The following is a 21,457-nucleotide window of genomic DNA, read 5'->3' on the forward strand; positions in this document are numbered from 1 at the left end:
GCTGACAGCCCAGGCCTGTGTATGGGCAGCATCCCAGGAGGCAGGAAGGGGAGGTAAGTCAGTGTAGCTTCCCGAAGTGGGCCCTGCCTGCGTCAGAGCACCCGTGGAAGCATTTCATTTATCTTCTTTCTTCTGCAATTTTTTTTTAATGGAGGCAAATTTCACATCCCACAAAAGCATAAAATGAATCATTTTAAAATGTACGATCCAGCGGCACGTATTACATTCACAGTGTTGTACAACTACCTCCTATATCAAGTTTCAAAGTACTTGTTGTTGTTCAGTCACTTAGTCATGTCCAGCTCTTTGTGACCCATGGAATGCAGCGTGCCAGGCTTCCCTGTCCTTCACTATCTCCCACAGTTTGCTCAAATTCATGTCCATTGAGTTGGTGATGCCATCCAACCATCTCATCTTCTGTCACCCCCTTCTCCTCCTGCCCTCAATCTTCCCCAACATCAGAGTCTTTTCCAAAGTACTTTCATTACCACAAATGAACCCCCCTACGCATTCAGCAGTCACTACCTTGCCCTCCTCCCCCACCCCCACCAGCCTTGGGCAAGCACCAGTCTGCTTCCTGTCTCTAAGGATTTACCTATCCTGGACATTTCAAATAAATGGAATCATATGTGAACTTTTGTGTCAGGCTTATATCACTTGGAATAAGATTTTCAAGATTTGGCTACATCACAGCATGTGTCAGTACTTTAAATTCCTTTTAACAGCCAAATAATACTCCATAGTATGGATATACCATATTTCATTTATCCATTCAGCCACTGATGGATGTTTGAATTGTAGCATCTTTTATATAGGGAACTGAGGATCAGTGTGGAAGTTCTTGATTGTCAAAGATATGACTTCATTTCATTTGGAATCAGGAAAAGCCCCCCAGGCTTGCTGTGTGGAAGGGACATAGTATGAATTTACATCCAAGGAGAGGTTTCTGCTCCATAGCGAGTCCAGCACCTGCTGGCCTTGCGGGGCCTGACAGCACCACTTCACACGTGTCCCCTGCTCTCCTGCCATGCCAGGGTGATCTCAACCCAGTCTTACCTTGTTCAGGCCACACTGAGCCAGGTCTGGACATGCTGCTTGCTCTCACTCCCCTCTGCTCCAGGGAAGCAGCCCCAGCCCTTGGCTCAGGCCCCCTTTCCATCTCCCAAGGCCGACAGAGTCTTTTCCCTTCAAGTCTCAGACCCACCCTCCTTGGCTTGAAGTCAGAGCCACCATTCTGGCAGACATGGGGGCTGAACTCATCCTCTTAGGCTCAGCCCATCGGTGACTCTCCACATGGCCCTTCTGCCCCAACCATCTCCACCTGAGGGCAGAGAAGATGCTGCTCCCCATGATTCTCCTGTGCCCAGGCCCAGGGAAGATGCTGGCTGGGTACCCGCAGCCCTGGCTGCTCATCTGACCCCTCTGGATCCTGTCTGTCCAGCTCGTGCCCACCCATTTCTGTTCACCTCCTTCTCTGCCTCTCCATCACTGTTCCCTGTTCCCTGCCCCACCAAGCACTCATTGGTGACCCAGTACTTAGCACAGAGGTGCTCAAAAAATGTTCATGGACTGAAGAATCTCTTCCTTGGAGCCACCTGCAAAGCCCCAGACATCAGTTATCCAGATATCGAGAGGAGGAAGGGTGGCAATCTCAAGAGTTTGAAGTGGAGGCAAAGGTGAGTGAGGGTGTCTCATTTTTCTTTGTATTCAGGGTGGTGAGTAGTGAATTGTGCGTGCCACGAGACAGTAACACCGAAGCCCAAGGGCACCTGATTCACGTTTAGCGGAACCCACCTGACCTGCGCCCTGTGTGCCTGGGCGTGGCCAGCAGCCCAGACCTGTCGGTGTCTGGCCAGAAGGAGGTCGAGGGAGCCGCTGGCTTTATCCCTAAACTGGAGATGGGCGCCTTTCCCCTCCCTCTGCTCCCCAGAGCCCCCAGGGTGGGCAAACCCAGCGCCCCAGGTAGACCATCTGGCTGTGGTGAGCCTCTCGGAGAGGGAAGCAGCCGGTGGCCCCTCGTGCTGTGACGGGGAAGCCCACGTCCCAGACCACCTGTCATCAGGTCGTTTTGCTTCACTGTGTTCCTGACATGAAGCTCTAAAGCAAAGAGCTTCCCAATGAGGAGAGAGAAGGTTCTCGAGTCCTGCACATGGTGAGTAGGGCAGCCCGAATGGGAAGCTGAGGTGGGTGGTGTGGAGGTGAAGGCTCTGAGCCAAACAGGAGAGACAGACAGACAGACAGACAGACAGAAAGAGACAGAAGTGTCCCGGATGTCAGGAGGCAAGAGAGGTCCACAGCTTTGGAGAAGCTCCATGGGCCTCTGGCTGGCGCAGACTCAGCCCTTGCACGCCCCAAGCCTTTCCTGTCTCTCTCTGCTGCGCGGTCCAGGGAAGGCCTGGGGCTGGGGGGAGGCGCTGATAGTCTCGAGTCAGATGCACCCCACCTCAGCTACTTGCCTTAGAAGCCCCTGCAGCTATACATGGGTCCGGGTTATTCCAACAGAATGCCCTGTGGACAGGAAGAACGAGGGGGACAGCCACAGGGGAATGAGAGAGAAGCTCCAGGCAGTCGCCACCGTGGCAGGGTCCCTCACTTCCCCTCCACTGCCCCTGGGCCAGTGCCCACACATCCCTGCCCACTGAACCAGGGCGCCCGGCCCCGTTTCTCCTCTGCCAATGGAGTGTTAGAAGCCGAGTCTGACCAGAGGTGGCTCTCCTCTTTCTTTTCCCATCTTGTCCAGAGGAAAGGAGATGCTTTCTGACACGGGGGAAAGGGGTGGGGAGGAGGGATGAGAAGGGAAGGTCCCCCCAGCATAGTTTGGGGAAAAGGCCTGGGTGGCAGCCAAGGCCCAGCCGCCAAGGACAGCAGATGGCCTGGGCTCCCCCGCCTGCAGACCTCAGAGCAGCCCGCCCCACTCCGTGCTTCCCACGTTTCCTCAGATGCCTGTGGGTCTGGCTTGCACTTGGACAGCTCTGATTATTGTTTCCTCTCAGAGGCTCCGCTCAGCCTTCACCTAAGCTGAAGGCTGAAGATTAAGCCAATTTCTTGGTCTCTCAGGCTTATATAGATGAGAGGCCTCGTCTATATATAGGCCTACTTATGTAGTGGAGAGGGCTCCCTCTCTACTTCCTTCCTAGGGCTCCAAGGACATAAAGTGGTTGCTATGGGGATTCCTGAATTTGTAGAGGAACTGTTTTCAGAAAAAAAAAAGGATGATTCACAGTTCTTTGAGGAGGAACAGAGTTGGTCCTTGGGGAGGTATGATGTAACAGGGTTTAGAAGAGGAATGAAGACTGGCTTCAGTTTCTGTACTTTTTCTCTTTCCTCTTGGATCCTTGTGCAGGCTCGGGGCCCGCCAGCCACTCCCTCAGAGAACCTCATTCTGCACACAGAGTTCTAGCTGGTGCCCCACACCTCATTTGCCTCTTTGAAACATCTAAGGGCAGGTGTTAAAAAAGAATGTTAGAAATACCCAGCTGGGCTCACCAGGGAGTTACTGTCAGGGTCTCAGAAAGTGTGTTCATGGCCATTTCTGGGCCTTGCTGGCTGGACAAAGTTATTAGCTTGAGGGTGCCACAGGGCCCTTGAACTTTCATCCCCATCTAACTGGCCCAGCAGAGGGCCTTTCCTGTACTGACTCTCTGAAAAGTCTGCCGTTAACAGCGCCAACTGGAAACTAAGTGTCCACAAGAGGGGAGGGAATGACCCAAGGCCCCACTGTGTGTAAGTGGCAGAGCTAGTCCCGGAAGCCAGGCTTTCTACGCTATGGCCAGCAGAGCAAGAACTGGGAGGAATGCTTTTATGAACACACACATTGTCTAATAATTGACAAAGGAAAGGAGATTGGTTGGTGGAACCAAGTAAAGAAATAATAAGGGGCTGAAGTTATACTTTCTTCAGTGTTTTTCTTTTCTAGTCTTTTCCAGTAGTCATGAGAGCTGGACTATAAAGAAAGCTGAGTGCCGAAGAATTGATGCTTTTGAGCTGTGGTGTTGAAGAAGACTCTTGAAAGTCCCTTGGACTGCAAGGAAATCCAACCAGTCCATCCTAAAGGAGATCAGTCTTGGGTATTCATTGGAAGAACTGATGCTGAGGCTGAAACTCCAATACTTTGGCCACCTGATGTGAAGAACTAACTCATCTGAGAAGACCTTGGTGCTGGGAAAGATTGAAGGTGGGAAGAGAAGGAGACGACAGAGGATGAGATGGTTGGATGGCATCACCGACTCAATGGACGTGAGTTTGAGTAAGCTCTGGGAGTTGGTGATGGACAGGGAGGCCTGGTGTGCTGCAGTTCATGAGGTCACAAAGAGTCGGACACGACTGAGTGACTGAACTGAACTGAAATTAGACTGACATGTGATGGAAACAATCCTTTTCTTTTCGAAAAAGCATTCCACTGGGAGTCAGCTGTGTGACCTTGAGGAAGTCACTTTCCCTCTCTGGGCTTCAGCTGTTAGTTGCTCAGTTGTGTGCAACTCCATTGTGACCTCACAGATGGTAGCTCTCCAGGCTCCTCTGTCCATGGGATTCTCCAGGCAAGTATACTGGAGTGGGTAACCATTCCCTGCTCCAGGGGATCTTCCAACCCAGGGATCAAACCCAGGTCTCTGCATTACAGGCAGATTCTTTATGATCTGAGCCATCAGGGAAGCCCAGGGCTTCAGCTTTCTCACCTGCTAAATAAAAGGGCTGAGCTTGAATGAGCTCAGATCCCTTCCCATGATGACATGCTTGTATACTGCCCCCGTGCTGGAAATACTAGTGAGGGCCTCTCCACGCTAAACTTTCTGTTCAAAGATTCCTCGTGGCCCACAGCATCAAGCCCACACCCCTTAGCTTGGAGCTCAAGGCTCTGCGTGATCTGTCATAGCTCATCTTCCCAGTCTGGTCTCCCGTTCGCTACTTCCTATGGATTACCTGTTTCACAGCCTTGTCTGCACCCTCTATGCAGAGGTTGCCTCCACCTGCCCCAGTACCCTGGCCAGAGAAAGTCCAGCTAGTACTTTAGCTCTCAGTTAAGATGCCTCGTTCTTCGGGCACCCCTCCTAAAATTCTGAGCTTGGCCTCGTAATCTTTCCAAGTCTGTATCCGCCATTACTGCCTTCACCTGAATGAGTGTTGTGATTATTTAGTCATTCAGTCCATCAGATATTCCTGAATGATTAGCATGTGCTCTGACAATGACAGATTTGGACATAGTTCTGCCTTCCTGGTGTGGAAAGGGAGACATTAATCAAAGAATCAAGCTGAGGCGTGCGTAACTGCAAACAGAGGTGTGAAGAGGAAGAAGAAAGAGTTTCCAGAGATCTTGTCTGATGTCTGGGAGGAGGAGAGGGTGGGAGGCAGAAGGAGATGTTCTCTGGAGGGAAGACCATGTGCTGATTCTGGCTGAAGGAGGTATAAAGGATGAGGGGGCTGGAAGAAGGCCAGGGTGAGGGGAGGACTTCTAGAGACATCAGGGGTGGGGTGTTGGGGGTGGGGAGCATGAGGGGACAGAGGGCTGGGTGGAGGGTGTTGTCTTGATCAGGGGAACCATCTGGAAAGCCTAGGAGGGGTTTAAAGAGGGGAGTGACAGATCAAATATGTGTTTCAGAACAGTTACCTTGGCTGCTGCGCAAGGTGGCCTGGAGTGGTGCTTTGTAGCCCCAGATGTGTTGGAAGCACAGAGAAGCTTGAGAAGGACCCGCAGCATGGCCTCCCCTCCTGACATCCCCATTCAGTTATTTTGGAGGGAGGCAAAAGGGAAGAAGGGGCCCAGTAGGAGACCCTGCAGTGGTGCACCCGAGAGATGAGGGCACCTTGGGCAGGGGCTGGAATGGGCGGGGGCCGGAATAGACAGGGGCCGGAATGGGCGGGGGCTGGAATGGACAGGGGCTGGCAGTTGACTCCCCTGGAGATGAAGGAGGAGGTGTCAAGATTGAGCCCCGAGTTCCTGACATGTGCAAGCAGATAGAAAGGGTGGCATTTTGAGATGAGAACGTGGGCAACAATGGGGTGTTGGGGGGCAAGGGAGTGAATCGCAGATGTCAGCCTCCTACCCCAACCTGGCCGGCTTCTCCTCATACTCTGTGCCTGCACAGGGCTGGAGGCCATGCCTAGCTGGGCCCCCCACAGCCCCTAGGAACACCTGCCCTCAGGAGTCGGGGTGGGTCAGAGAGATTTGGGGGGTGAGATAAGAGGGAGGCCTGGAGGCCAGTAGCGCTCAGGCTAGCAGAGCCCAGGCAGCCCAGTTTTCCAGCACATTTGGAAAGAGTAATGGTACTAAGTGATCCCTAGGCCAGGAGTGGGTGTCAGCGGGGCTTTAGCTGCCTCCGGATCAGGGGCACCTTCAGGCAGGAAAGTGAAGAGGCAGTGAGCTCCCTGTAACCAGCTCCACAGGGTGATGGGAGCCCGCAGGCGCCTCCCAGCATATTAGACAGGCAGACACGGCCATCAGCTCACTCGGGTTCCCTCTGCAGAGATGGCAGAGCAGTTGGAAAACCTGTCCACCTTCATTTCCTCCAGCTACTTAATGCAGTTGGAGTTGAGGGAACTGGGTGCGAGGCTTGTTTGGGGTCGGGGGAGATGGTGACAGATTTTGTGACCTTGGGGAAGTCACTTAGCTCACAAGATCCTGGGAGGGACGGATGCAGGAGAAAGACTCAGACCGGCCCTCTCTGAAGGCTCCCCGGCTCTCTAGCAGTGTGACAGACTCCGGGCAAAGAGCAACCCGGCCAGGTTTCCTGGAGGGAGAGGGAGAGGTGGGGGAGGCCAGGAAGAGAGGGAGGAGGAGAAAGCCTGCCTCCCCTGCCCCACCTCGCACTGCACCTGTGGGCAGGAGGGATTATAGTTACCACAATGACTATTTTTTGTCTTTTTCTTTTTTTTAACTGAAGCATAGTTGATTTACAGTATTGTGTTGGTGCCTGGTGTACAGCAAAGTGATTCAGTTACACATCTGTATACACGTTCTTTTCCATATGGTTTATCACAGGATAGTGAATGTGGGTCCCTGTGCTGTACAGTAAGCCCTGTTGTTTATCTCATAGACAGTAGGTGTGTCTGCTAGAGTGAAACTCCAAGGTTGAACTTCCAGTTGTTTTCATTTGTCGTTTTACTTCCTACACGAACACCCATAATGACTACTCTAATACATACACTTTTTGTATTTGTTGATTAGCGCTTTCCCCAAAACATGTTTTCTCATGTCCCTCAGTCCCTTTATCTAGACTATACCTGAAAACCCGCCCTTTTCTCCTTGTGCCTTCAAACATGTGTGCCTGTGTGCTAAATTGCTTCAGTTGTCCCTGACTCTTTGCGACGCTGTGGACGGTAGCCCGCCAGGCTCCTCTGTCTATGGGATTCTCTAGGCGAGAATACTGGAGTGGGTTTCCCTGCCCTCCTCCAGGGGATCTTCCTGACCTAGGGGTTGAACCTGTGTCTCTTATGTCTCCTGCATTGGCAGGCGGGTTCTTTGCCACTAGCGCCACTTAGGAAGCCACATTCAAACACATTCACACTGTTTTACAAAAGTTGCATCACACCGTATACAGTTCTCTGCCACTTGTTTGGCTCCCTGAGCAGTAAATACATCCTGAAACTCCCTCTGCATGAGCAAATAAAGACCTTTTTCTTTTTAATGGTATGTTATACTCCATGGTATGGGCTTAAGAGAACACTCCTACATAGACAAGATATTTTTATTCCCAACGATAAAATAGAGGTGTTATTTTTTTTTTTTTTAAAGTGCTGGAGACTTTAGTGAGGTCTGTTTACCTGGCAGGGAGCTAAACTGCCTGTATGGTTCAAGAACCTAGACTGGCACCCACTGTGTGTGGGTTTGTTGGTAAAGACAAAGAATGGGCTTTGTTCTGAGGCGTTCACTCTGTTATGATGCAGAGATGGAGCCCTGTCCTTAGACAGTGGTCCCTGAAACTCATGCCTGCAGGAGCCAAGGCTCAACTTAACCCCCTGTGAGAGGGCAATCTAGAAGGAAACTGCAGAGTCAGAAATGATCTGATGTCAGAAATTACCAAGTCAGATATTCCCTGGTAGTCCAGGGGTTAGGACTCAACGCTTTCACTGCCAGGGCTGGAGTTCAATCCCTGGTCTGACAACTAAGATCCTACAAGCCACGAGGTGCAGCCAAAATATATATATATATATATATATATATATATATATATATATATCTGATGTGCCCTGTGGCCAAGACATGAAGCTAAGAAGGAGAAAGAGGATTATTCACCGTGTTGGCTGAATAGCCCCCTCCTTCCCACTGACTTTGCCCTGGAATTTCAGTCCCTCCAGCTTATTTTTGGCCTTTGGTTTCCCCCTCTGGAGGTTGAGCCTCCCGTCTCTTGATTTTCTAACTGCAGGATGAATAAAAAGTCCCGAGATTTCAATCAAATGCTTAAGAAAATAATAATCCCTGGTTGTCCTAATTCTTTCCTGGAAATACCTCACACTGACAGAAATTGTCTCTAAGCCCCTTTTCTCTTCTCTTGTGCTTTAAATTTCTTCCTTAATTACAAAGAATTGTTTACCTGATGTGGGCTCCACCGGGCATATTTATTTTAACACTCTTCTTGGTTTTTTTCCCTTATCTTAACCCATGACTTGATAACTCCATAACTCTCTATTCCTGTCTCAAAATGTCCATTGTCTCTGTCACCAAGGGAACATAATAATGAACTTCATAATCAGCCCATCTCTGTTCCCATGGCATGGAAACCATGTCTATAACAAGCAGAAAGCCCTGAGCCCCTGAATTCAGCTGCCCAAAATCGGCTTCCTGTCCCTAGCAGAGATTTTAGAATGGTCTTCTAAGAATAATATTTCAGTTTCACTCAACCCTACCAACATTTGATGACAACATTATCTAAAAATTAATGATGAATTAATGCCTACATTCCAAAGTACCTGGCTAAATTTGCTGTGTAAAAAACAAGGGCAAGAGGCACAGCCAAATGGATATAGCATTGAAACCCTGCAAGTGTTGATTGACAGAATTTTTTCCCATCCCTTAAGACGATGAAGTGCAGTACCCAGCCTGAGAATGCCTCTGAAGCACGCCAGGCAGTGACTTGGATCCTCAAGCTCAGAGGATTGTGATAGAATTAAGTCTGACTCAACAAATGAGGTCACTGGGAAGAAGGAGTGGCATTAAATTTCCCGTTAATGCTGGGGGCTCATTTACTAAACAGTTATCTGCTTCTGGTTCCAGAAGACCGCTGGGTAATTTCCAGACACTGCCTGGGCTGCAGATAGCTTGGCCATGAAGTCACTGCACCGTGGCCTGTGTGACTTTTGGTGACCACCACGAAGTACACCAGAAAGTATTTGCAGAAACAGGGTGCCATTTTGGTGTGTAAAACCTTAGAAATCTGTAGACGGTGACTCCTTATGTTAAATCTAGAAAAGGGATGGCAGGAAGGGCGCATGTGACTCGGTGCCAGGAGGCTCAAAGTCTGGTTCTTGTGCTCATTAATAACAACAGATGTGATTAATAGCTGCAGTTCAAGTCTCTGAATGGCTCACCTTAGAGGTGTTTCTTGGTTAGACGTTGTACTGCATCTAGAGATGTAGAAAAGTAAGGAGTTTGCATTCACAGTTGTCAGGCATAAAGGGTGCCCTCCCCCTCCTACTTCTCCGAGCCCTCCTTTCCTTATCTGTCAGATGGAAACACTAATGACTTGCTTACCTCCCAGTGTACTCTTGAAATTTCCATGAAAAATTCAAAGTTCTACACAAACAGAAAGCACAAATGGAGATCATTTCTAGATTCTGATGAAACTTTTCAGTCATTTCCAATCACAGATTTAGGAATTCATCCAGCACGTTCTTGCTTTTGAGCCTGTAGCGGTTCAAACGTCACAGTCCAGTGGCCAGTGGTCTCTTCTCTGGCCAGCTCCTTGGGGGTCGGCCTGGCCTTCTTGCTCATTCGTCACTGCCTCACACTCTCTGCCCCTGACACTGGGGAAGCAAGAGACAGGGATGAACCTCTCGGCTTCCTCCTGAAACTGTCTTCCTCACAGTTTCTCAGTGCGTCTTCCAGAGTCTTCTTTTTGAATTCTTGGCTGGGCAACCACTTTCCTTACACCAAGTCAAGTCTCCTGAATTCCTAGAGGCAGCTGAGCATGGGGCAGCTTGTGGGACTTTGGGCTACAGATCATTTATTAATTATCCCGCAATCTTACTGAGCTTTGGCTTTCTTATTTGTAAAATGGAGGTAATACATCTACTTTATCAGGAATCTGTGAGGATGAAATAAAAGAACATAGGTGAAGAACATGGCATTTAATTTATTTATTTTGGGTTGTGTTGTCTTCGTTGCTGTGTGAGGGCTTTCTCTAGTTGTGGTGAGCGGAGGCTACTCTCTATCTGTGGTGTGCAGGCTTCTCATTGCGGTGGCTTCTCCTTGCAGAGCCTGGGTTTTAGGGTGCATGGGCTCAGTAGTTGTGATGCATGGGCTTAGTTGCCCCAAGGCATGTGGAATCTTCCCGGACCAGGGATTGAATCCATATTCCCTGCATTGGCAGGTGGGTTCTTAATCGCTGGACCACCAGGGAAGTTCAGACTTGGCATATTGTAGGAGCTGAAAATGGATTCTTTTCCTTTTTCCTTCTTTCCGCGTTCCTTCCCCACTCAGCTGCCTGCAAGTCACTGTCTCCTCTCTCCTGATTAGGTGCTCTGTTTACTGTCTTTGCAAAGGAGGTGCAAAAAGCAGTTTTAGCCACCTGTCTGTGGATTTTCCTGGAGGAGCCTTCACAAGGCTGTCTCCCCATCCACACTGGCCTTCTCTGTGTGGTTCTAGAGTCTTCACATTTGGAGTTGTGGGGTGGGGGGAACATCTGGCTGTGGCCCCTAATTCTCCAGTTGCGTCTGGATGTGTCACCCAGCCACACTGTGACTGCGCACTGAGCATCACGTCACGTGTGCTGCCAACAAGCCTAGAGGTGGCTTCGTGTTCTCTGCTGGGAGGTGCTGGGGGTGGGCCCAGAGGAAGCAAGAGGGAACGCTGAGCGCCTGCAGAGATGAGGCGTCAGATAGGATCATTCACTGAAGGCTGTTGACGTACTTCTCAAAAACTCTCCACTTCCTGCTGCTTTCACAAGAGAAAAGATGATGAGGGCTGGAAATCAAGCTAAGCGAAGGTTTCCCAAGCTACTTTTGCTCTTCCTTTGAATCCAGGGCCCTGGTGTAGCACAGCCCGTCAGCCACCCCTGTTTTGTCCTTGTCCCCCATCTCCATTCTGCAGAGGGAGCAGGAGGAGAGCAGAGAGATGATCACAGAAGTGCTGCCCTTGACATCTGCATCCCACCCACCATGATGTCCACTCCCCATCTCCTGCCCTCCACTGTCTCTTTCTCTCTCTTTTTTTCTTTTTATTGCTGTGTATGTAAGATGGAATGTTCACTCTATGTATACACAAGAATCTGCCTGCAATGCAGGAGACCTGGGTTCTATCCCTGGGTCAGGAAGATCCCCTGTAGAAGGGAATGGCAACCCACTCCAGTGTTCTTGCCTGGAGAATCCCAGGGACGGCTGAGCCTGGTGGGCTGCCGTCTGTGGGGTCACACAGAGTTGGACACGACTGAAGTGACTTAGCAGCAGCAGCAGGAGACTGGTGGGCTACAGTCCACGGGGTCGCAAAGAGTTGAACATGACTGAGAGACTTCACTTTCACTTTTAGTTCACTATGTATAATATACACGCATGTATATTTCAAGAAAAAGTTACAAGGAAAATTAACAAAATATTAAGGTAATGAACATCTTTGGATGGTGGAAGTATGAGGAATTAAATTTTAAATGAACTTTCATAATTTTGTGCATTTTCCTGGTTTTACTACAAAGAATTTGCATTATTTTGATTAACTGATAAAACCATATTTTCTCTGCTGCTGCTAAGTTGCTTCAGTCGTGTCCGACTCTGTGCAACCCCATAGACAGCAGCCCACCAGGCTCCACCGCCCCTGGGATTCTCCAGGCAAGAACACTGGAGTGGGTTGCCATTTCCTTCTCCAGTGCATGAAAGTGAAAATTGAAAGTGAAGTCGCTCAGTTGTGTCTGGCTCTTCTAGCAGGTCTTTCTTTTTTTTTAAGTCTTGATTGAATTTGTTACAATGTTGCTTGTTTTATGTTTTGATTTTTTTGGCCCATGTGGCGTCTTAGCTCCCTGACCAGGGCTTGAACTCACATTCCTTGCATTGGAAGGCAGATTCTTAACCACTAGACCACCAAGCAAGTCCACCTCCAGTGTCTCTCCATCCATGTTTCTCTTTATTTTTGTCTGTCCCTGTGGCTGTCAGGGGACTCTTGGGTCACCTTTGTCATCATAAACTCCTGGGTTCCAAAGTGTGCTCTGTGGAACACTTACTTGGGAATGTACCTCAAAAAAGCAGATCCTACCTAGAGCCTATTATACAGAAAGAAGTAAGTCAGAAGGAAAAAGACAAATACCATTTATTAATGCATGTATATGGAATCCAGAAAGATGGTACCCATGATCCTATGTGCAGGGCAACAAAGGAGACAGAGACATAAAGAACAAAATTTTGGACACAGTGGAGGAAAGAGAAGATGGGATGATTTGAGAGAATAGCGTTAAGACATACACATTACCATAGGTGAAATATGACGCAGGGAACCCAAAGTTGGTGCTCTGTGACATCCTGGAGGGATGGGGTGGGGAGGAGGGTTCAGGAGGGAGGGGACACCTGTATGCCTGTGGCTGATTCATGCTGATGTATGGCAGAGGCCAACACAATATTGTAAAGTAATTATCCTCCAATTACAATAAATTTAAAAAATTCTAAAAAATCAGATTCCTGGCCAATGACCAGGAATGCACCATACTCTGTGTCCCTCTCAGAGATTATCAGTTCATATTACCTATTGAGAGCTCTGAAAAATTCCATAATAAATAGCTTAACATTGCTTAGCTAGTTTTCCCCAAAACCTTTTTGATCATGGACCCTTTCCTATGAACTCCCAAGGAATACCTATTAGCAGGGTCTGGGGAACTACGCTTTGGGAAAAGCTGGCATGAACAATGTATTATTTGTAGAAATTCTGTGGAGTCAAAATTCACTAATGAGAACTCTGGCATCAAAGGCCTATGGAAAAATGTGTGTGCTGTGCTTTAATGAAAATATGACATTCATGTAGATCAGAGGTCCTCACCCCTTTCACCAGAAAGATCCTTTTTAGTTATTTCCTCAAGGGATTCTGTGCTTTGAAAGCTTTTATCTACCCAACAAACTACATTTATTGAATAATAATTTGTTCCTTTGAGTTTTATTCATCAAAGACATATAACTGCCAATTAGTGCTTCTGATCAGTCAAGATAACCACTGTTACCACACTGAGTTGATATGACTCCAGCCCAAAGCAAATAAACTTAATGTTTTATTTAGTCTGGGAACCTCATTGAGGTAAATGTATGATTTCCTTTGGGCTTTTTTGAAATCTTGAAAATAGCTTACAGACCCCCCTCCCTGCCTTCCCAGAGCAAAGGGTGGGTGGGAAGCAGGACTGTGTGAAAAGCCAAGGAGGACACATGGTTGGGAGGAAGGGAGGGAAGCGGAGGTTATAGGGTTTGCCCAGGGGCAGTGAGGACCGCAGCGTGGGGGTTGGGGAGCCTCTGCAGCCTCTGTGAAGCCTGAGGGTCCATGGATTATGGGGTCCAGATCCTGATGAACAGATGAGAAGCCCCTGGCCAAAGGCACACACACACATCAGGCTCCCCAGATGTGGGCAAGAACCTGGGTAAAGCCTCTCCCCTCCATGCACCCCCTACATCCCCATATCCAGAAGGGCTGTGGAAGATGGCAGGCCCAGGGAGGTGGGGCACGGGAAAGGAGTGTTTCGCGGGGCTGCTGGCTGCTCTGCCAGGCTCCTCTCCCCGGGCCGCCCTGACATAAGTAGTTTTCATTTGGAGCTACTAGGAGGTGCCTGAACTCAATCCGGTCACCCCCGTGGGTATTGATGGAGCCCTTGGAGACTTGAAACCCCTAGGTACCACCTTCTATTCTATAGCTGGCTCCCTCCTAACACAGAAGGAAGAACCTCTGCCCAAGGAGCTCATCCCAGCCTAGCGGTCCCCCTCTAGATCCTCTGGGACACTGTGGGTGTCGTGGAGCTCAGCCTCAGACAGCAGGGACCACGGGGTCTTGATAGAGACTCTCCTAGTACGTTTTGAGACCAGGTGCCCTGTGATCCAGGCTCTACTGGACTTTGCAGAAGAGCTGTGGGGCAGCTATGGGAGCAGCAGGGGTGGCCCCATTCCCTGCAGTGAGAGGGGGCTCCTCCATGCTTGGGCCAAGCCCTGTACAGCCCGAACCACCCTCCCTAGGCTGGGTCCCCAACCCCGTCCAGCCACAGCCTGGACCTCAACACCCAGCCTTGCTTCTCGGCTCTTCTCTCATCAGCCAGGACATTTTCCCAGAAGATACAATCTCTGTCTGGCAGAAGCCTGCTTGCAAAAATAAATCTTCCCCTGAACATTTTCCAGGCCCATTTTAGAAACAAATCTGGGTGATGCCTTTTACTCATTTCCAAAGACAAACAGCCAACGCCCGAGGCCTCTCTCCCCTCAGAAATGTTCCAAGAATGAAGGACAGGCGCTGCCTCCCTTCAAGCAGGGTGGGTGAGTTTCCCTGGCAATTGTACTCCCCCAAACCACTGCCCAGGTCTGGGGACACAGGTGGGATGGAGCTCACAGACCGGGGCCCCAGGATGGTGTAGCCTCGTGGGTCCCCCACAGGTGGAGCCTTCCTGTGGCTTCTGGAAGCTGCAGAAGTTGCAACCTCCCCAGCATCCATCCATTCTTGTATTAAATATTTACACTGAGCACCTGTTAAGTCAGTATAGGTGGCATGCCAGGGGCTGCGATTCAGCAGGGAATGTGTGCTAAGGCCCTCATGTCTGTGGGGCAACCACTGAATAACTGAGTGATGCGGGCGCCACTGCAGTGATGATCACACAGACAGCATCACTGGAGTTCTCTGTGCTTCATCAGGGTATTATCTCATTTGATTTTCACAACAGCCCTGTGAGCTGGGAAAGAAGGAAGAAAGGAAAAGAAAGGAAGAAAAGGAAATTTCTGTTTACCGGGTCAGTTGTTGTTCAGTCGCTAAATTGTATCTGACTCTTTGCAACTCCATGGACTGTAGCACTCCAGGCTTCCCTGTCCTTCACCATCTCCCAGAGCTTGATCAAACTCATGTCCATTGAGTCGGTGATGTCATCCAGTCATCTCAGCCTCTGCCATCCCCTTCTTCTCCTGCCTTCTATCTTGCCCAGCATCAGGGTCTTTTCCAATGAGTCAGTTCTTCACATCAGGTGGCCAAACTATTGGAGCTTCAGCTTCAGCATCAGTGAATATTCAAGGTTGATTTCCTTTAGGATTGACTGGTTTGATCTTGCAGTCCAAGGGACTCTCAAGAGTCTTCTCCAGCACCACAGTTTGAAAGCATCAATTCTTTGGTGCTCAGCCTTCTTTACAGTCCAACTCTCATGTCACATCCATACATGACTACTAGAAAAACCATAGCTTTGACTATGACCTTTGTTGGCAAAGTGATGTCTCTACCTTTTAATATGCTGTCTAGGTTTGTCAAACCTTTTTTTCGAGGAGCATCTTTCAATTTCATGACTGCAATCACTGTCCTCAGTGATTTTGGAGCCCAAGAAAATAAAACATGCCACTGTTTCCATTTTTTCCCACCTATTTTCCATGAAGTCATGGGTCAGTGGCCTATGCTTTTACATGCACTATTTATCTTTTTTTATATACTTTGATTTATTTTTGACTGTGCTGGGTCTTCATCGCTGTGTGCAGGCTTTCTCCTATTGCGGTGATCAGGGGCTACTCTCTAGCTGAATTGTGTGGGCTTTTCACTGCAGTGGCTTCTATTGCGGTGGAGCACAAGCTTTGGGGCACATGGGCTCAGTAGTTGCGGCTCCCAGGCTCTAGAGCACAGCCTCAGTAGTTGTGGCGAATGGGGCTTCATTGCTCTGCGTCATGTGGGATCTCCCCAGATCAGGGATTGAACCTGCATCTCCTGCTTGGCAGGCAGATTCTTTACTACTGAGCACCAGGGAGGTCCTTTTTATCAGTTTAATCCTTCCAACTATACTATGTGGTAAGAGGATACCTCTGTTCTCACTTTCACAGAAAAGAAAGCCAAAGCCCAAAGGAAGTGCCAGAGGAGGGACTGACCCGAGCTAGGTCTGATCCCAGAGCCCCAAAGTCTCTCTGGCACAGGCGCACACACCCAGGTCACACACACACACACACACACACACACACACACACGAACAGATGCATCTGTTCCACTGGCCCCTGCTCTGGGGACACCCAGTGACTGACCCTCACATTGACATTTACTTTCCCTCTTCGGTAGGACTGTTCTGAGCACCTGCTCTGCATCCTGTGAGCTCCTCCCTGGGCCTCGGGGCCCAGTGCAAGCAGGAGAGCTCAGGTCCCTGCCCCCTGGGTGTGCCTCTGAGCACCGAAAGTGTGGCTAAATCTGAGTAGAGATGCGCCGTGAGTGTAAAATACACACAGAATTCCCAAGACTTGGTAAGAAACAAGGAATGTAAAATACCCTATACTTTATGTGGATCACATGTTGAGATCGTGTATTTGGGGGATATAGTAGATTAAAGAAAAAATGTTTTTAAAAATAGTATTTCCTGTTTTTTCTTTTTTTAACATAGCTGTTGGAACATGTAAAATCAATTACATGGCTCATATGTGTGGCTTGTATTATATTTATGAGGAGCAGCTCTGCTCTGGATAGAAAGAGCAGACTCTCAGCAAGTAAACAAATATAGAAGAGGGGCGGTTGGGGGGAGAGGAAAGTGCTGGAGAAGAAATAATGCAAGGGGTGTGCTGAGAGGGGCCGGCAGGTAGACACAGGCAACCAGGACCTCGGGTCATGAGCAGCAAATAAGGAGAGGCAGAAGGCCCTTATAACCATGAGAATAAGGCATTTTTCACACTGCAGAGGTACCAGGGCCTGTGTCCTAAAGAAAGGAGTCGTCATGCAAAGATCCAGGGGGCTGGACAGACTTCCCACTGAGCCATGAAGCCTGGAGCTGCAAGGACCCTCAAGGTCACCACTTCTGCCTCTGGGTTTTAGAGGGTCGATGTTTACCAAGGTCCTCATGTAGAGCTGGGTGACTCTCCGGTGCCTGCCCTGGTGGTGGTCACTCCACAGAAGGTCCTCTGCGTGCCTTTGATGGTACAGCTAGCAATAAGCTCTGGAGAGAAAATGGTGATAAAACCAAGTCCCTGCTTCCACAAGCTCATAAACAAGGCAGAGAGAGGGATGGCTGGAGATAAAAAAAAGAGACAAAGAAACATCTATGTCAGGAGTGGTAGGTGAACAAATCAAGAGGAAGAGAGGGCAGGTGGGAGCTGGGTGCTGTTTCATCAGTGACCTGAATGAAATCAGGGAGGGACCCCTGAGGAAACCAAGGGGAAGAGAGTCCCAGGGACTTGGAATCGCATGTGCAACTGTCCTGAGGTAGGAACCTGCCTCTCAGTTTCAAGGATAACATCAGGCCAGTGCACTGGAGAAGGGTAGGGAAGAGAAGAGTGACCAAGGTGAGGCCAGGGTGAGGACCTGGATGGACTCGAGTCATGTGGGTGATGGTTTTCTGTAATTATTACCAGTGTTCTAGTACTGGTAGAATACCAGAGGGGAGCACAGGTTTCCTAGAAAGATGACAATTGCCACTATTCACAGGGTCTTCCAAGATGAAGAGGTGCCTCATCTTGGAGGTGGCCCCAAGGCGTGATGCACAAGAAATGGGATAGCCCATGGCTGGGTAGGCACACATTGTCTTATGCTCAGCAACTTGTCTGTAAGAGAAACCATGAGGCGAGGCACTGGGAATGGGGTGGTGGGGTCTTGGGGTGGAAGTCTGGAGCTGTCAGAGAGGCCGGAGGCCCACATGATGACAGGCTCGTGATTTCCTACAGTCAGGGAGCCAAGGCCCTAGCGGCGTACTGAGGTTCTGCTTTCCCAGGCTCTCCCATCCGCCCTCTTGCCCTGGTTTACCAGGCCCCTCCTTTACTCAAGAGCCCACAGCAACTCCGTACTGCCTGCTGTTTTGCTCTTCAGCTGACCCTTTGCCACAGTGATCACTCATGCCCCTCAGGTCTCCCTGTCCAGTGATGATTTGCCAAAAAATGTTGGCTAAGACTGCTGGAGGAAATTACTTGTTTATTTTTTGCTAAGAGGGAAAGACCTGCTTTAATGAATAATTTTTCCCCAAGAAAATGATCCTCTGACCTTCTCTGAGCCACAAAGTCAATGCTGCCTTAGCTGTCCCGGCACGTGGAGACGCTTCCCTGTCCCACAGGGAGTGGCAGGCCCGAGAGACTGCGGTTCTGTGAGCGTGGCTGCGCTCACCGACCTGGCCTGGACTCAGTGGTCCTCCACGGGAGGCCTAATGGCTGTTAACAGCAGGGTGTGTTCAAAGACCACCAGCCTCCCTCCCCATCTGCATCCACTAAGCCAACATTCACTGAGGACCTACTGTGTGCCCGCCACTGTGCTGTGGCCAGACTGCTCAAAATAGGTTTCTATAGGGACAGGCTTATTCCAAATATGCTTCTAGTAAAGAACGGCCATCACCCCCCACCCCTTTTAAATGATTCCTGTACAAACAAAAACCATTCTTTTTAATTTAAGTTTGGCTCCACTGGGTCTTTGTAGCTGTGTGGACTTTCCTCTAGTTGCAGCAGTGGGGGCTACTCTGCTGTGATGCACAGACTTCTCACGCAGTGGCTTCTCTTGCTGCGGAGCACGGGCTCCAGATGTGTGTGCTTCGGTAGTTGCAGCATGCAGGCTCTAGAGCACGGGCTCAGTAGTTGTGGCACGTGGGCTTAGTTGCCCTGCAGCGTGTGGAGTTTTCCTAGAGCAGGGATCGAACCCATGTCCGCTCTTCAGCAGGCAAATTCTTAACCAGGGAAGTCCCAGAAAACCATTCTTTTGAATCTAATAACCACAGTCCACCAAGCTTATAAAAAATCTCTCCATATTCTATCATATCTCACAGCGCCTGTTTTTTGGTCTCCAGGGGAGCTCCAGGATCCTGAGCCATCTGTTTGCCCTTCCTCAGGAAGATGGGCATCATTCTGTAGCAGTTTGCTCATAGGACTCAGAATGGTAAGTTACTTTCTTAGGATCACACAGCCACACAACCTGGAGCCAGGATGGAAGCCCATCCTGAATCTAGAGGGGTCTCCACTCCGGATGCACAGGAAACCACTAGGGGCAATTTTACAACTGCCAACCCCCCCGCAGCTGCCCCAGATGGTCCGATTTCATGGGCAGGGCCTTGGCAGAGGCAGGGGAAGGTTAGAGCGCCCCCAGGTGATTCTAACAGGCTACAGGCGCTGAGAATCACTGTGCCAGAGCCTGTGGTCCGGGGGGCAGAGGAACCATCCCAGTTCTGCCACTAACTTGCTGTGTGATTTGCAGCAAATCCCATAACCTCTCTGTTCTTCAGTTTCTTCATTTGTCAAAAGGGAGCTCTCTTTCAGAGTTTGTCCTGTGAGTCATAGGATAATAGGACGATGCTAGAAGCCCTCAGGGAGGGCCACTGTGGGGAAGGGCTTGGGATCCTGGCGACTGGAGGAAGAACAGGCCCAGCAAATGGCGGGGCTGTCCCTCACCTCCCCACCCTGCAGTCTGCGGGGTAGGCTGGAGTTTGGGAGGCACCCAGGGGAGGCCTGCCAAGTCCACACCTTCCTTGTGGCGCTCAGCCCCCACAAGGACTGTAGGACCCCACGGGACTGAGGCCTGTGGATCTCCAGGGCCAGGCCTGGAGCAAGGAGAGAGGCCATGTCTGGTCCTGCAAGTTCAGCAGCCCTGGGGAGGGCTGGCCTGGCCATGGGGCTTCACAGACAAGAGCCCAGCCTGCCCAAGATAAGTAGGGAGAGTGGGGATCCTCTCCTAACATGATTCTCACAACTATCCTTTGTTCTCAGTTCCTGGGGGTAAAAAATGTGTTGCAGAAGAAACAGAGCTATACTTGTTTCAGTTCAGTTCAGTTCAGTCACTCAGTCATGTTCAACTCTTTGCGACCCCATGAATCGCAGCACGCCAGGCCTCCCTGTCCATCACCAACTCCTGGAGTTCACTCAAACTCATGTCCATCGAGTTGGTGATGCCATCCAACCATCTCATCCTCTGTTGTCCCCTTTTCTTCCTCCCCCCAATCCCTCCCAGCATCAGAGTCTTTTCTAATGAGTCGAGTCTTCGCGTGAGGTGGCCAAAGTACTGGAGTTTCAGCTTTAGCATCATTCCTTCCAAAGTAATCCTAGGGCTGATCTCCTTTAGAATGGACTGGTTGGATCTCCTTGCAGTCCAAGGGACTCTCAAGAGTCTTCTCCAACACCACAGTTCAAAAGCATCAATATTTCGGTGCTCAGCTTTCTTCACAGTCCAACTCTCACATCCATACATGACCACTGGAAAAACCATAGCCTTGACTAGACGAACCTTTGTTGGCAAAGTAATGTCTCTGCTTTTGAATATGCTGTCTAGGTTGGTCATGACTTTCCTTCCAAGGAGTAAGCGTCTTTTAATTTCATGGCTGCAATCACCATCTGCAGTGATTTTGAAGCCCCCCAAAAATAAAGTCTGCCACTGTTTCCATTGTTTCCCCATCTATTTCCCATGAAGTGATGGGACCAGATGCCATGATCTTCGTTTTCTGAATGTTGAGCTTTAAGCCAACTTTTTCACTCTTCTGTTTCACTTTCCTCAAGAGGCTTTTGAGTTCCTCTTCACTTTCTGCCATAAGGGTGGTGTCATCTGCATATCTGAGGTTACTGATGCTTGTTTACCAAGTTACAAAGGTGAGTTCACATTCTTGAGTGCTTTTTCAGTGTTTCTGAGATAGAGTTCACTTTTCTTCTGGGACACTTTGGGGTGCACTGGGGCCTTAGTTGGGGACATCAGGGGCTGGGGAGCTGGCGGAGGCCGTTGCCCCTCCCCCCACCACAGCACACTTCCTACTAGAGTGGAGGGGCTCAGAGAGCTCTGGGCTAGGATGTGGGTGTGTGGCTGAGGCTCTGAGAGTAAAAGGGCAGGAAGGCTGGCCCAAGCCCCCAGGAGCTGCCTCAAGCCCCTCTACGGCAAGGAGGGAAGCCCCGCCATCCAGGGCCCATCTCCACAGTTCTCTTGAGTCCTGGGGGGGGCGGGTGGCACTGACCCTTCTGACTGATGTCAGGGGGAGGCGGCTTCCCCGTGAAGTGACAGACACCTCTGTTGTGAGCTGACCCCCCAGACATGGCTCCAGCTCCTCTCCCTGACTAGGAGGACATTTTTCTCCTTGGTAGGAGAAAATCCTGATCCAGAGCAGTCCAGAGGATGCATGTTGACTAGCCACATTCTCACCAAAAATATGGGCCCTGGGGCCAGAATTTCTTGATTCTGAAAAAGTGC

The 21,457-nt window shown here is 49.8% G+C and overlaps 1 long non-coding RNA gene across 1 annotated transcript in view; it reads left to right on the top strand.

The window, feature by feature from the left end:
* Positions 1 to 3,916: 3,916 nt before the first annotated feature.
* LOC147364504 (uncharacterized) overlaps positions 3,917 to 21,457 on the top strand; it is a 47,470-nt gene continuing 29,929 nt past the window's right edge. The window contains exons 1-2 of the long non-coding RNA XR_015134606.1: positions 3,917 to 4,236; positions 19,083 to 19,171. This is a non-coding gene — a long non-coding RNA (uncharacterized LOC147364504). The remainder of the gene's footprint in view (positions 4,237 to 19,082; positions 19,172 to 21,457) is intronic.

The sequence above is a fragment of the Bos grunniens genome, chromosome 10 (assembly GCF_055505025.1).
Source record: "Bos grunniens cultivar Pamir isolate PY7600 chromosome 10, Bosgru_T2T1.0, whole genome shotgun sequence".
In the NCBI taxonomy this organism is placed as follows: domain Eukaryota; kingdom Metazoa; phylum Chordata; class Mammalia; order Artiodactyla; family Bovidae; genus Bos; species Bos grunniens.